General features: G+C 42.8%; 1 protein-coding gene and 1 long non-coding RNA gene across 2 annotated transcripts in view; both read right to left on the reverse strand.

Moving 5' to 3' along the window:
* The window catches only part of LOC147269091 (protein kinase C-binding protein NELL1-like), a 254,959-nt gene that overhangs the window by 223,670 nt on the left and 14,951 nt on the right, over positions 1-16,338 (reverse strand). The window lies entirely within an intron of this gene.
* On the reverse strand, positions 1,235-2,276 carry LOC147269092 (uncharacterized). The gene is made up of 3 exons (XR_015111293.1): positions 2,099-2,276; positions 1,881-1,979; positions 1,235-1,547 (listed from the first exon to the last, which is right to left on the reverse strand). It is a non-coding gene; the product is annotated as an uncharacterized LOC147269092 (long non-coding RNA).

The raw sequence follows: 16,338 nt of genomic DNA on the forward strand, positions 1-16,338 counted from the left end.
AATTAATATGGGGCTCAATAGAGGGCTGGGCTGACCTCCTCCAGCGTATCAGAGTCACTGCTGTCGGTATAGGGATGACTTCTGGGTCAAAAGTAACATTGAGCCAATAAGCTCTACTTAACATGAAAACGCATCAGGAACTTGGCATTATTGGACTCGCTTTAAACACTAAGGGACACCCCAGCTGGGTCCACCAAGTGTACACACACACACGCACACCACACACACACATACACTAGTACTTAACTTGACCCCACTGGAGCACTTGGTGTTGTCAGAACTCTAAACCACCACACTAGTCATGTATCAACGTGCATCAAGGCCCAACAGAAGGAGCATAAGCAGTTGAAGTACACACTTGAAGCTCATTCCACACCAACAACAACCCCATGTAGGGCTGCAAAGCTAACAGCCAAGTCCCCAATCCATCAAGAACTCTACCACTAGCTCAGATGTCGCACAAGGCCGTAGAAGTTGCTAGAATCCGCTTGTCCACTGACTGACTCAAAAGGACATCACAAGTTGCTAATCTACAGCAAGCTATATGTTCTTAGATAAACAATTAGGTTAAATATGAGGCAAAAGGTTGATTGAGTTGCATGGAAATGATGCTGCACTTAATTCATTGCATGAAAGTTTCACTGTGTAAAACCACCCTTTGTCCTCAAACAAGTCGACTCCTGATATGTAAAAAATGACAACTAGTTTCCACTCATTAGATGTTTGGTGAGTGAGTGTGACAACAATCTAATGCACTTTTCAGGCTTGTTTCCTTTCAACACTTGCCAGCAAAAAAAAAAAAAAAAAAAAATCTGAAAACTAGGCTGTATCAGGGCCAGTACCTTTTTGTGTTGTGCCATATGGGCTGATTTAAATATGCCGCTGTTACAAAGAGCTGTCTCAGTTGTCATTTCCACATTTCAAGCCCTTGCATCCTCTCCTGCTTATGCATTTAAACTGAGCATACAGTTGTCAATCAGAGTCGGTCATGACCCAGATTTGCTATTTTATTCTGATTGGTCTTTTGGAAGTGCCCTTGTCATTTAAGTGTATAATATATTCATAATACTATATTCTAAAACAAGACGATTATGGCTTTACTATTTGAAAACTATACGTGTAAAAGTGCTAGTACACAGACAATGATGCAGGGCTTGCAGGAAAAACTTCTTCAGCAGCAGAACTTTTAAACAACATTTAATACACCCTAACAATCTGCAAATGACAATGGCTCAAGAAAGTCTCCGCTGTGGAGGTTACAGGCTTGGAGACATAAATGAATGCAATTCAGTCACATGAGGAAACAGCTAGAGCCAGAAAATTCATCCAGCAGACAAGATGAAGCTGAGGGCAGCATGCGATGGCCAACTTTTGCTCCCTTCCTTCTCAACTTCAGCTCTTCCAAGAGCCTGGCAGGTCCGCCCACAGTTTGGCTAAGTCTTACAGATGGCCACTTTAACTGGCAGGGAGGAGGAAGAGCTAAGTCGGCGTCCAGAGGGACTTCACTCACAGAAGACACTGCCAGGGAAGTCTGTGTGGACGTCTGTCTGGCCAGATATGAAAAACCCATGTCACAGTGTCACAGCTAGATAAGTACATTACTGTATAGCACTCAAGTTTTAGCCAAGGGCACAAAGTAAATCTGGAAAGAGTTTTGAGAGGGCCGATGTCCAGTAGGGCAGCAACTAGTAAGAAAATGCCTGAGAGCATCCATTAGATTCTGCAGGGTTGTATGCTTCTGTGAGCACTGCTGAAATTTATATTTAAGCATAACACACAAGAAGAAGTAGAGAACTACATTTTTTTTTTTGCATTGCAAAAATCACGTTTATTCTGTTTCAAAAAGGCAGTGAGTATGAGTTCATGCATTTCTTACTTACAACTGCAATTTCTCTTCATCAGCCTGCTCCAACAGAATGGTGTTGCATGTGCATGGACAAGTACTATTTCTCCCAAAGCAGCTTCTCTGCACTAGCTCCCTGTTAAATCCAGATAGAATTTCAAATCCTCCTCACCAACAAAGCTCTCAACATCCAACCATCTAAAAGAGCTCCTCATTACCCCACCGGATCATTGCACTCCCTGAGTTCAGGCTTACTGTGGTTACTTGAGTCTCCAAAAGCAGAATGAGAGTCCTAATTCTCTTCTTAAGAGTAGACCAACTATAAAACTTCACTTTTTCATAAAGCTTAGGGCTGCCTCAGGCCTCCCTTGAACCAGCAGGCTGCCAATCAACACCAAACACACAGGCCACACTAATAACAAGAAAGCACTCTGAGATCTCTAAACTCTGCCGAGGTAAAGTGACGGTCCCTGGCCCTTTCATGGGCGGGCCCTGATTAAAGCTGCAAACAGTTGTGTTGATGAGAAATGAGTGGGCCCTCACACCTGTTCTCAGCATCAGAGTGGGTGGAGTGTGTGTGTGCAGAGGGAGAGGAAGGTGAACCTAGTTATATTTGGACTTCGCATGATGGAGCAGACTAATATTTCAATGTGTTGCAAAAATCCCTTCCTGTAAACACTAGGTGACGCTAGAGAACAAACATTTACTACATATTGTGTTGCAGTAAATCACATGAAGAAAGGACTCTCATCAAGCCTGTTTATTTTGATAAAACTCTGACCATGTGGTGTCCACTTACAACTGCTCTGTGGAGGAATGTCCAAAGTAACCACGTCACCACAGTAACATCATTGAGCAAAACCTGTCTTCACATAACCCACCACCAAGTTCTTAAAGAGTTTCAGACTAAATCTGACATGGATCCTGCCAATATGGTGAAATGCATTTTGGACAAGCTTATATTTATATTAGTTAAAGGTGCTAAAATGGCAGAATGTTTCTATGTTTTATGCATTGCTATGTTAATGCTTCTTCAGCATTCTGTTCTGATTTCTGAGAAAAGCACATTATTTTCTATTAACTTGAAGTCACACTTGCAAGTTCCCTTTGGAGAGGTCTAGTAGCTCAGGTGGCTACCAGGTTCAGCGCCATGAAAACACATGCACAACTAACCCACTGCTCAAGAAGAACAAAAACACGATTCCAATTCATTTTTAATTTCCCTGGCATACTCTGAAAGTTCATGGCATTTCTTTCTTTCCACACATCCAGTCATCTGTGTATCGACACATGAAGCGAGCCAGCCAGTCAGCCAGCCAGTACACAGCAGACTGTCCCCGAGGAGCTAGCCTGCTTTCACTTGCTCAAGGTGGATCTGCAGCAAAGAGCAGACTGCAGAACACAGCCTGGAATTGACAATAAAGGACTGAGGCATGACTGGAAAGGAATCGTTTTTACATGAAACTCTAAAGACAACGTTTAAAACTGAAAAACCAGGTCTTAACATAAAAACCATTAGTAGAAAGTCATACTGAGTGTAGCTGAAGAGGAGGTGTTGCATCAAAGGCAAAATGCAGCAAACTAATACAGCTGCTACCTGAGGGCTCCAAATGAGCCTGAACAATACGTGAATGGGGTAGTTGGCCTCTGTACAGTTACAGCAAAATGGCAACAAACGTTGAATAAGGCTTTTCCACTGGTGCAGAAAGTGTTCGTGCAGGAAACAAAAGAGGAAGAGAGTTTGATGTATCTAACGGAGTGCATGTCAAGCAGCCTACCGACACAGCAAGCCTCTCCTAAGTTGACTTGGCTCGCATTTGAAGAACTCCTCTGCTGTTGAAAAATTCATAAACCTGAACTGATAAAACATTGATGATTCAGTTCGAGATTTCCTTTCCTTTGTGAGGAGATAACCTGACTGTAAACATTACAAGCCCCTATAAGTTCTATCAACACTGTGAGATGTTAAGTGTCATAGAAATAATGAGGAAAACAGTCTGAGAGGGCGAGCTCACCTCATGTAGCCTCCGACAGAGCTGACAGCTTTTTATCAGCTGCCATCAGACTGAGCGCCATTCGATTACAGTATATAATAAGGATTGTATGAGAAATGAAGCCCGTCCATCTTGGGGGAAAGTCACCAGCTCTCACTTATAGAATAATAATGCAGAACTCTAATGCAAATCCAGCCAGAGGAATATTAGATACTGTCCGCGAGATTAACTTCCCTTTTGTTTCCTCTGGGGCCAACTTATATTTGCATATTTGATCTCAAACACACCACGCACAGTAAAGCTTGGAATCTATTGTTTGTACTGTGGACTGTACTGTTTATGTGTGGGTGTGGTGAAATTAAAGCCATAAGAAATTATATTTGAACCCAAAACATATACATGCTGCTAAACAGAACAGGACAGTTTATGAAACCATACAAAAAATGAGTTATGTCTTAAAACAACAACAAAACTGATGCACCAGCTTTCTCAGCGGTAGGATCAGGGGGGGCTGCTTCACCTGGATCTGTCCAAAGTGACAAAAACAGCACTATAAAGCTCCCATATTCCCAAAGTGAACCCTGCTGTTAAAACTCTACACAAACAGAAATTCTAATCAAAAATGGCTATTTGTGTTTAGGAGGCAGCCACTCATTCATGCTGGAACTATACTTTTTGGCAAACAACATCTGTATTACTTTCAATCTGTGATAATTGTGACCGATTGTGATAGTTGTATCAGGCTTTGAGTTGTGTAATGGCATTTCGCCCTGGGCTCGATCCCTGGGTGACAATAAAGGCAACTTATTCTTATACAGTAGCTGTGCTTCCAAAGCCCACAGAGCTCCTGGGCTGACAAAAATAAAAAAAGCTTTTTCAAAAACATTTTCAATGATGATAATGGTGATGATGATGATGATAATGATGATGATGATTGCTCAACCATAAAACAAGCTAGATGAGAGCTACTTCTCAGCTACCACTGTTTCTACTTTGACATAAGTGTGGAGTGTTTTCAGACCATTTTCAGTGCATTAAAAGAAAATGACAAAGTTTTGTCAAGGTGGAAGCTAACAACACTTTAATGTATGTCTGCAGCTGTGCAAGACAAGAGCTTCACACTGGAATTTCTCATGTCTTGACTTTACTGGCTCATCTGTCACCTTGTAGTAGGTTATGCTGACCTCTCCAACCCATTTTTGAAAATATTTTTGCAGACTGAAACCTGATGTCCACAGGAACTGCCACAGCTGTTTTGATTATACGATATATATGAGGTTTAGTCAGTAGGTTTACCATTTTTGATATAGTAGTAAAATGTCAAATTAGATAGTTGGTGTAAATTCTACATGGTAAATTGCTATGCAGTTGACCCCTAAGTGCCCCCCCCATCTGTGTAATCTGAATCCATGCTGTTGATTCTACATGATACACCTTTATGTGCAGTCTTACTGTCGCATGCACCACAGGGTTTTACTGATTGGGTTTAACAGGCTTGTCTGTGTCCTTTATTTGACATGCATTGTGCTTTGTATCTGTGCACACTGAAGAAGGCCGCATCGCTAAAAACATGTAGTAGCTGATGAACCATTTCGATACCTGAATTTGACTCTCTTCTGTCCGATCAAAGGTTTACATGTAACAAAGGACAATGACCCAAGCACAGCGGTATCCCTTCAAACTGAACAAACCAAAAATTACTTTTCTTCACTTGATAGCAGATTCTGATCACTTTTAGATCTGAACAAATGTCAATTACTTTTATATGTCCCTGAAGTTTACATTAGGCCTGAGTGAAAGCACAGTAATCAGAATCGGAATCTTTTTATTGTCGCTGTACAGGGGGTAAAGTGAAAATCGTTAAAAAGAGCGCACTTCCAGAGCCACCATGCACCACAAATTGAAGATACAAAAGAAAAGATACAATAAATAAACAATGTAAGAACAGTAAAACTAGAAACAATAGAAATGTGCAAGATGTAAATAAAAAAAGTGAAAGGCGCAAAAAGGAGATTACTAAGTGCAGATAACAAATTAAGGTGCAGTACAGGATGAGGTAGTTTGATAGTTGTTGATGGGGGGGGGGGTCAAGACAGTTGTGTGTGTGCATTTAACTATGTTTGTAGGTGTTGGCAGTCCTGATGGCTCAGGGGAAAAAGCTTTTTGTGAGTCTGCTGGTGCGGGACTTAATTGACTTGAAGCACCTGCCCGAGGGCATCAGGTCAAACAGGGGATGGGCAGGGTGGTTAGGGTCAGCTGTGATGGCCTTGGTTCTCCTGAGGCAGTAGGATGAGGAAATGTGTTCCAGGGTGGGCAGAGGGCAACCGATGATTTTTTTGGGCGGTGTTTATGACCTTCTGCACCGCCTTCCTATCCTCTGCTGTGGAGCCAGCGTACCACACTCCTAGACTGTGGGCCAGGACGCTCCATGGAGGAGTGGTAGAAGCCTAGCAGCAGCTTAGGGTCCAGACTGTTTTACCTGAGGACGCACAGAAAGTGCAGCCGCTGCTGAGCCTTCTTCACCAGGGCCCTGACATTGTAGGTCCAGGAGCAGTCGGAGGAGACGTGGGTGCCCGGAAAACTGAAGGTGGTGACAGTTTCCACCTGTTCTCCATTTATGAGGAGGGGGGTGTGGTCCTGTCTGTTTCTCCTGAAGTCCATAATGAGTTCTTTGGTCTTATGGACGTTCAGGGCCAGGTTGTTGCCTGAGCACCAGTGAGACAGTTTCTCTACCTCAGCACTGTATGCTGTCTCGTCCTCGCCACAGATGAGTCCAACCGCAGTGATGTAGTCTGCATATTTGACAAAGCAGTTGTTTGGATGGGTTGGAGTGCAGTCGTGGGTGTACAGGGTGAACAGCAGAGGGCTCAGGACGCAGCCTTGAGGGGATCCAGTGCAGAGTGAGAGTGTGGAGGAATGGTAGGAGCCGAGTCTCACTGACTGAGGGCGGCTTGACAGGAAGTTTTTAATCCAGTTACAAGTGGGAAGAGGGATACGGAGCTGCTGGAGTTTGTCGTGGAGAGTGTCCGGAATGATGGTATTGAATGCTGAGCTGAAGTCCACAAAGAGCATCCTCACATAGCTCTTCCCGGTCTCCAGGTGGCTCAGCGCTGTGTGAAGCGTTTGAGCGATGGTGTCCTCCGTAGACCGGTTTGCTCTGTAAGCAAACTGGTGGGGGTCGAGGGAGGGAGGGAGGCAGTCTCTGATGTGCTGGGAGACTGATTGCTCAAAACACTTAATGATTACAGATGTCAGGGCTATTGGTCAATTGGCTAATTGTCATTCAGGCTGTCTATGGCAGGTTTTTTGGGGATGGGGCTGATGGTAGAGGCCTTCAGACATGTGGGGACAGTGGCATGTGTCAGGGAGAGATTAAAAGTAAGTGTAAGATTGACCTGAGTACATACACCAGTCCATCATACTGCATCTCTGTGTGCAACCAGTGGCTGGTTGGTGGCAGTAATATTCACTTTGAAAATATAACAAGCCAGCATTTAAAAACACATTTCACTCACTTTTGTATACATTACATTTTGATTTATTCGACCAGACGGTGAAAGGAGGCTCTAGGGTCTGCCACAGATTCTATGCCAGCACACAGCACAAAGAAGAAGAGCGAGTAGCTCCCCGCCAAAACCCACAATTGAACAACCTGCCATTTCACATTTCCAACTGAATAGCACTCTGACTTAAGGTCAACATAAAGTTGGTTTACTCATGAATTTACTTATTCCATCAACACAGACAGCAGGTCAAACAAGCTGCGACAATGTCTACACACACACACACACACACACACACACACACACACACACACACACACACACACACGGTGTGCTTGGAAGGGTATGTTTGACTAACTTCTGCATTTACAACCAAATCACTTTATTGATCATTTTCACAATGCAAGGACAGATGATGAATGATTCTGTGAAAATTCCAAATGTTCTGGTGGTTTCCTGACTGCTTACCAGAAGAGCTGACTGGTTTTCAAAACGTTGCAGAGACAAGAGTAAACAGTGACAGTTTTGAAAGTTTTACATAAATTTTTCATTCTTTACCATGCTTACATTCAGGTTCATTTTTTTAAATACATCATTTATACATGATATGAAGTATTTCTAATCTCTCCATCAATTAATTAACTAACATTAACTTGAGTTCAAGGATGCATGAAGCTGCAGGAGGTGGCAGAACAATATAAAGCCATGAAGTCTGAGGTAGTGGAACCAGTAATAGAACCCAACTGCTCAACAAAAGAGGAACAAGCCTACAGTACATCTACCAAATAGAACCCAATGTAAGAAAATGTAGCAATTCAAGAATTGTATTGGGTTGAAAGCAATACTTCTCCAATATTTTCACATCATTAACTTCAAAATCAAATTTTAAAATCTGATATTTAAATGTAACTCAGGAAACTACTTCTTGCTGCTTAACTGCAGTCTCTGCAAGGATTAATCTCTTTCTTATAGTGCCTAGGTGTGTGTGGCTGTGTGTGCCTGCATTTGTTTTGTTAACAACTCTCTAGGTTGAGATCCTATCCATAATCTGCTCCACCCCCCACAGCTCAACACAATCCTCCACTGCTGTAGGTGCATTTTAATGCCACACAGCTGGCAACGTTGTGTTTCAAACCACCCAAACTGTGTGTGTGTGTGTGTGTGTATATATTTTATATATATATACACACATATACACCTACATCAACACAAATAATACACCACCCAACAATCAATCATTCCCTCATATATACATATATATACAGCCAGTCTTGATTGCCCCCCTACACACACACAGCCTGACAAACAGCTGTTCACTAGATGTGCACGTGGGATGGCCTGATACCAGCAGGCTTGCCCGCCTCCATCCTATCATCATCACTGCTTACACAGCTATTTATCTCAATTAGCCATGCTCTGCATACTTGAAAAATATGATGCTGGGATAAGGCTGGGACGATGGTGTCTGTTGGTACTGTCCTGCATCTAGGGGTGATAAATCACTCCCTGAGAGCTCTCAACTACCATGTCGTTAAGTGTCAAAATAAAGCAACAAATCGGCAAATAACCTCGTCATCACGCAGTCATGTTTATGGCAGGCTCCTTAATCATTCTCAGCCACAACTTGACAAGCCAACACTGCATTGTTTGCCACCACAAGAGCCCTGCTGCCATTTCTTATCCTTTAAAAGGAGAAAGAGGGAGAGGAGAGAGAATAAGAATGACAGTGGCGGTGCAAACAAGCATGCAGAGCTGAGCAGTGAGATAAGATCAGACAGGACACACAGGGAGGACACATGTAGAGATAATACAGCCAAAGGTTACTCAAAGGTGCTTTGCTTCTCTAGAGAACACCTGACATCACACGTAGGAAGATCATTCATGTTACATAGATATTTGTTGCATTTGTATCACTATAACACATGAAACGCATCACGTTGTGACAGTGACAATCCCCGTGTGGATAATGAATCTACACTATGATATCTGCAAAGAAAGTGATAAAACAACTCTTTTTCCTATTTTCTTTGATTCATGAAGCAAACAAGCCGTGTCTATCTGAAGACATTACATCCCTACGGGTGAATCAATCTGTAGGGCATATAACTCTTCCAAGCTTCATGCATTTTTTTTCAACCCATAATAGCCCCTCCATGAAAACTGATCAGGTGATGTACGTGTGATCCTACAAGCAGAAGGCACTCAAATTCAACCACCAATGACAAATTAAAAAAAAAAAAAACTACTTATGGTGGAATGCTCAACTCCTCCTGCAAATGACCTTGTAAATAGACAGGTTTTGTATAGTCCAGCTGACAAAAAGAGCACTCATAGGGTGTACACCAACAAGTAGTACAAAAAGAAGTGTGACAGTTTTAACTATGATGAGCTCTTCCTCCAAATTTTGTGGGCCCTCCCTCGGCCCATGCTCTCTGCAGTAAAACTCAAACAAATATGTATTATGGGTTTGCAAACTTCATGCATCAAATCTGTAAATTACATATATTCTCATTTAAACCACAACCACTTTTATCAGACAAGAATCATGAATATCAACCTGTTTTGTTTGTGATATAATCTTGCTAACAGACACTGTCAGATGCAGTTTCACCTACTTGCAGTTAAAAATGAAAGCCATGGCAAGACAAGCCAAATGTTTCCCTCTCTCTCTTATCTGAATGTATCAGTTTAGGCAGAGGCAACGCAGAAAGGAGGCAACTCATCAAGTACACAAATGCAAACTAGCTGCTGTGTGTGCAGCGATATCTCTTTGTGTACTCTCAACATGTGTCAGCAGCTGATTATTCCCATGGGACTCCATTTGGAGAAGGGTTTATTGACTCAAACTGTGTTGGGGTTGATTATGAAGTCACAAACAATAAATTATTAAAACAAATTGCTTTCCAGATGTTTCTCCTGACATGACAAACGCTTTCTTCTCTCACACATAGAGAGGTGAGAAATCCAGTTGAGTGCAGTTTCCCTTCTCTGAAGGTACTGTCACGGTGAAACATTAGCAATCCTCAGTCATTTGACATTGGAAAGTTAAAGCTTTCATTTTAATGAAGTGCTTGCAAGAGGCTGGCAGCCATCCTGCTCACAGTAAAGTCATCCAGTATTTATTGAGCTTAACTCGGGTTAACATTCTCAGGCAAGACAAGGCATAAGTAGTAGTGTCACAGATCCAGGCCCACCTCTCCAACAATAACCTCTACGAACAGTTCCAATCCAGTTTTCACCCTCATCATAGCACAGAAACAGCCCTCCTTAAAATCACCAATGACCTTCTGTTGGAAGCTGACTCCGGACTATTATCCATTCTCATCCTTCTCGATCTGAGCGCGGCTTTTGACACCATATCTCACCCCATCCTCCTCGACCGACTTGCCTCCATTGGACTATCAGACATACCCCTGGACTGGTTCCGCTCATATCTCTCTGGCCGTACTCAATTCATTCAGTTAAAATCTTTCACATCCGATCCCTCCCCCCTCTCCTCTGGTGTTCCCCAGGGCTCTGTCCTTGGCCCTATCCTTTTCATCATATACCTCCTCCCACTTGGACTGATATTCCGTAAGCATAACATCTACTTTCACTGTTACGCGGACGACACCCAGCTCTACGTTTCCTCCAAACCCTCCTCCACCCTCCCACCCTCCTCCCTCTGTGCATGTTTACAGGAAATCAAATCCTGGTTCACCTCAAACTTCCTCAAACTTAACAGTGATAAAACAGAAGTAGTCCTCATTTCCTCCAAATCCACACTCAACAAGCATCCCAGTTTCACCCTCACCATTGACAACACCTCCGTTTCCCCTTCCCCTCAGGTTAAGAGTCTGGGTGTCGTCCTCGACTCCACCTTATCATTCCATACCCACATCAACAACACCATCCGGTCCGCCTACTTCCACCTCCGGAATATCAACCGTCTCCGCCCATCTCTCACTCCCAACAGCGCTGCAATCCTGGTCCACTCTCTCGTCACCTCCCGTCTGGATTATTGTAACTCACTTCTTTTTGGTCTCCCACACAAACTCCTCCATAAGCTTCAATTGGTCCAGAACGCAGCTGCCCGAATCATCACCAGAACCCCTGTCATCAGTCACATCACCCCCGTTCTACATCAACTCCACTGGCTTCCCATAAAACACCGCATTGACTACAAGATCCTCCTCCATACTTTCAAAACCATCCATAACCTCGCGCCTTCATACCTGTCAGACCTTCTCCACACCAACATTCCCACCCGGTCTCTCAGGTCTTCCTCCTCCATCAGCCTCAATGTCCCCTCCTTCCGTCTAACCTCCATGGGGGCTAGAGCCTTCAGTTGCTCTGCCCCTCGCCTCTGGAACTCCCTCCCTCCTGACATCAGAAACATTGACTCCATTGACACCTTCAAAAATCATCTCAAAACTCACCTTTTTAGACAGGCATATGGCTGAGTGCCCTCTCTTGTGCTCTCCTAGGGACTTCTGTTGTTGTTCTTTTAAATCGTGCATGTTTTATTTTATTTATTTATCTATTTTAAACCGTTGTACGGCGACCTTGAGTGCCTTGAAAGGCGCCTTATAAATAAAATGTATTATTATTTTATTATTATTATAAAACTGATCAAGTGTTGGAAAAATGACAGAAAATCAACAAATATGATAATCCATTATGATCCACTGATGACAGTTTAAAAAAATGAGGATTTGCATGTTAGTGACATCCAAATGGAGATCATTTCAAACAAGTGAAACGAAATATTTGTCCCTGCACCCCAGAGCCCACTCCAATCAGCAGGACATTAGGGGCCTGTACCAGGAATGTCCAGGGTATCCTGTCCAAGTCACCTGGCTGGACAAACCAACACAAATGCAATCAGGATTATCAACTCACTAAATGAACCCAGCATGTCCCACCTGTTTGTGTGCATGATCACATCAAATGGGCGGCGCTGGCCCTAGATGACGCCAATGTGGAGAGCTGCATATTTTGCTCAAGAGGGAGAAACTATAATTCTTTATCAATATAATGACTATTAATCCATAATAAACTGTAAGTGCAGCCAAAGCAGGAATGAGACACAAATTAACAGACTTTTCAGCATCAGTAGATCTGATGATAATCCCCATTGCATGCCATTAAATGAGGAAGAGAAGTAGGTTCCGTATAAATCCATATTTTAGCATCATTCTGTCATGCAGCTGGGTCTTCATCAAGGTCTTCAGATATAAATGTGACTGTTGGTCCTGGTTATCTTACCTTTCCACCTCAAACCTCTCTTCTCTAAAAGCCCCCTAATGGTGTGATGAGTAGCGTGTCAACCTCACTGATGATCTTCACCAGCTGTATTTTCCTAATGTCTTACAGTCGTGATGCACAATTTTTTTCTCCTCAGTTATTTGAGTAATAAATTCTAATGTACACTTCTCTCCCATATTTATACCTCTTGCTGTGAGGAGTCATTTAGCAAAATGACTGAGTAAGCCGCCACTGTTTTCATCAAAGCCCTTCTCATTTCTCAGCGCTGTGTCTCGCCTCAGAGGCATAACAGTAAAGACATGAAAAGCTTGCAGTGAAGAAGAGCAGCAGCATCTCTGTGTGTTTTCCTGTGCCTCTTCCTCTAACCCTGACTCAAACAAAATGACAACTCGCCTTGCGACACCGACAACGCTCAAATTTTTTATTTTTAAAACGGAATTCCTTTGATCTTTCACTAGAGTTTTGCATCTTCCCAGAACTGCAGCTTTCAACACCGCAGCAGGGACAGAATAGTAGTCATACTGTTGTGAACAACCCAGTATTGTTGGTGGTATCTGGTCAATAAACTCTAAAACCTTGATCACTGGTCAGTAAACAAGCATATTCTCACAATTGCTGCAGACAGATGATGGAATCTTAAAGAAATCTGATCAGAGGATTCTGACATGGATTTTGTTAGGGTTACATGTTTAAGCCATTTAAAGTGACAATTACATCTGAGGTTTTTCTAGAGCCCCCTGCAGATAAAGACAGCGGGAGCGGAAGAGGCAAGGATACACCCTGTTTTAGTGGAGCATGATGATATGCTGCCTTCACCTGGTAAATCAGTAATGGATCATCTCCAAAACTGGAGCCACCTCTTACACCTCCAAAAGGCACACCGGTTCTGACTCATGAGAGAACAGAAGCTTATTCAATAGCTTATTCATATGTATGTTAATCTGAGTTACCACAGAACAACACAAAAAATATAAGCTTACTAACAATTTCAGTCTGCACTCCTCCTATCTTCACATGCTGCTGATATCAACATCGACCTCAATTAGCAGAAGAACAAATTCCAAGCTTGCTCACTAGTAACAGTCTAAACCCTGAAAATTGCAAAGATCCGAAAACAAGGCAGGTCTGCAAGTCAACTTCTCAGTGAATAGTTGGAAATGAATATGAATACAGTCTCCTGAATAGAACCTGGTTTATCCCAAAGGACCATCGCTGTCTCTTAAGTGTAGCACCACCCACTACAATTATGATTGGCTTACAGAAATAAAAACAAAATCAGAGCATTTTTTTGTCTTCAGTAACAAAATGATGACAGGTGGAGCCAGATGTTTCTCTTGGGGGCTTGAGAAACGTTTGGCTCTGCAGGAATAGTATGTAATTTAGCCAATATAGAGTTTGGTGTATTGAAGGTGCCATGCCAACCTCAACAAGCTAGTGCTTCATATCTCACGATATGCGGGGGAGCATATTACCAGAATATCAATGAGTCCATCCCAATTTTAACAAACAACCTAACTTCTTTTGCCTGAGATGAGCATTCCCAAACTAAGGCCTCACATGAAGTTTCCAGGACTTGCTTCTTCCCACATGCTGTCACCAAGAGAAGAGCTCTGCAGAGACTGGAGCAGAGCCACTGTAAAAGTGGCATTACAGACTGTACCTAGCCTAGCAAGGACAATTAGCTTTAAAAGTACAAAAGTAGATTAGATCAGGTTGCAGGGACTATAGTTAAGGAACTATATTCTATATGTTTTTATATTTCATTTACTCCTTTTTCTCCTCTATGGGAGTTGTTTCCATTGGAATCTTTCTCTATGCATGATACCACAAACACCATCTTACAGAGTTATGGAGTTACGGTGAACTTGTTTTCCAAGGGTGGAAACCAAAGTTCAAACTCTTCAACTGCAGAACTACGCCAAAAGATTTTCAATCAATTAGGTCAGAAGGTCATGTTTTCCATTTCAACCATTCATTTGTGCTGCTGCAAGTATGTTTTGAAGCACTTTTGTACTGTCATGTTAATTAAATAAATCTAGACACTTTATAAGATATTTTATGAAACAAGTATCAAATAAGCATATTTTATGAGTGTTAATTTAAATACACTGAACTAAACAGCCACCTGAAATGATTTATCAACTATCATGGGTTATGGCATCGATGAAGCTAAAAATAATAAGCTGTATCAGATTCTGTCTGATATTTCACTTGATGAAAATTTACCAATATGATGGTGATAAAGGAGGGAAGCAAAACAAACAGGTATTATTACTATTCACTTATTTCCCGTGCTTAATTTGTAAATCATAAGTTACCTGAACGCAAAGTACATATGATGGCTCAGGGACCAGAGAGGGTCACAGGTCCCTGAACGTATACAGAAAACATGCCGAAAACAACAAACAAACGCCCACTTTCCTTGCTGTGGGACTTACAAGCCTCAATTTCAAATAATATCCATGGTATAAATGTTATGACGATAATTTAAAATTATTTTAGGCTACTCTGCGCAACACATGCAAACGCCCACATCACCACAGGTGGGACTTACAGTCTACAGTCAGCAATTCATTTCTCAACAGGTCCAACTTGTAAAACAAACAAAAAAGAGCTCACAATAAATCACACAAACCTTCCATTACTATTATATTTAGAGATCATCCCATCCCTAACCTGTCACTGGACGTCCCACGTTCTTCTCCGCTCAACGCGCTCTCCTCTCCTGAATCCTGCTACAAGCGAGCTGATGTCGCGGTTCCCGCCTCTTGCCCCGGCTGTTGTAGCGGGCTAGCTGATGCCAGGGTACCAGCCTGTTGCGCCAGCTGTTGGTGGTCCACCTGGCTGACTGCTAGCGCTGGAGCTGGCTCCTGCTCCGACCATCGGTGAACCTGAAAGGCTGCTGCCACGGTGCCAGCCTCCTGCCCCAACTTGGCTAGCTGTAGGTGAACCTGGCTAGCTGTGGCGGCGCTAGCCTCCTGCCCCGGGTTGGCTAACTGTAGGTGAACCTGGCTAGCTGTTGGTGAACCTGGCTAGCTGTAGGTGACCTGGCTAACTGTAGGTGAACCTGGCTAGCTGTAGGTGACCTGGCTAGCTGTGGGTGAACCTGGCTAGCTGTAGGTGAACCTGGCTAGCTGTGGCGGCGCTAGCCTCCTGCCCCGGGTTGGCTAACTGTAGGTGAACCTGGCTAGCTGTAGCGGCGCTAGCCTCCTGCCCCGGGTTGGCTAGCTGTAGGTGAACCTGGCGAGCCGTGGGTGAACCTGGCTGGCTGTGGGTGAACCTGGCTAACGGTGGTGGTGCTCGCCTCCTGCTGCAGCCGATTTTGATGGTCAACGTGACCGTTGCAGCTTCCCTCGTCGCCACTTATGGAGGCTTTTCTGACTCGTTTAGAAGCGTCAAGCAACTCTTCCTTCATTTTGAAAAAAGACGGCAAATTTATCTGTCTTTTTGACATGTTGGCGTTGAAATATTAACTGTTTTTTCCTCTCTGCTTGCTCTTCAGATGCGGCGAATTTCAAGTTTTTTTTGTTTGGTGTTTTTTTTCTGACAGGGGCGTGGTTTGTTGGCATCAGCGCATCAACAGATCTCCGACTCTTTGAAATGAGGTTAAAACTTAATAAAAAACATGACATTCTTAGGATTTGTTCTGTAAATTAATACATGTAGATTATTATTTTATTTTAAACATTTATATATATATATATATATATATATATATATTTTTTTTTTTTTTTTTTTTTTTTTTTTTAAT

Source organism: Aulostomus chinensis, chromosome 2 (assembly GCF_037954235.1).
Source record: "Aulostomus chinensis isolate RoL2024-O1b breed Wild chromosome 2, RoL_Achi_v1.0, whole genome shotgun sequence".
NCBI lineage: Eukaryota > Metazoa > Chordata > Actinopteri > Syngnathiformes > Aulostomidae > Aulostomus > Aulostomus chinensis.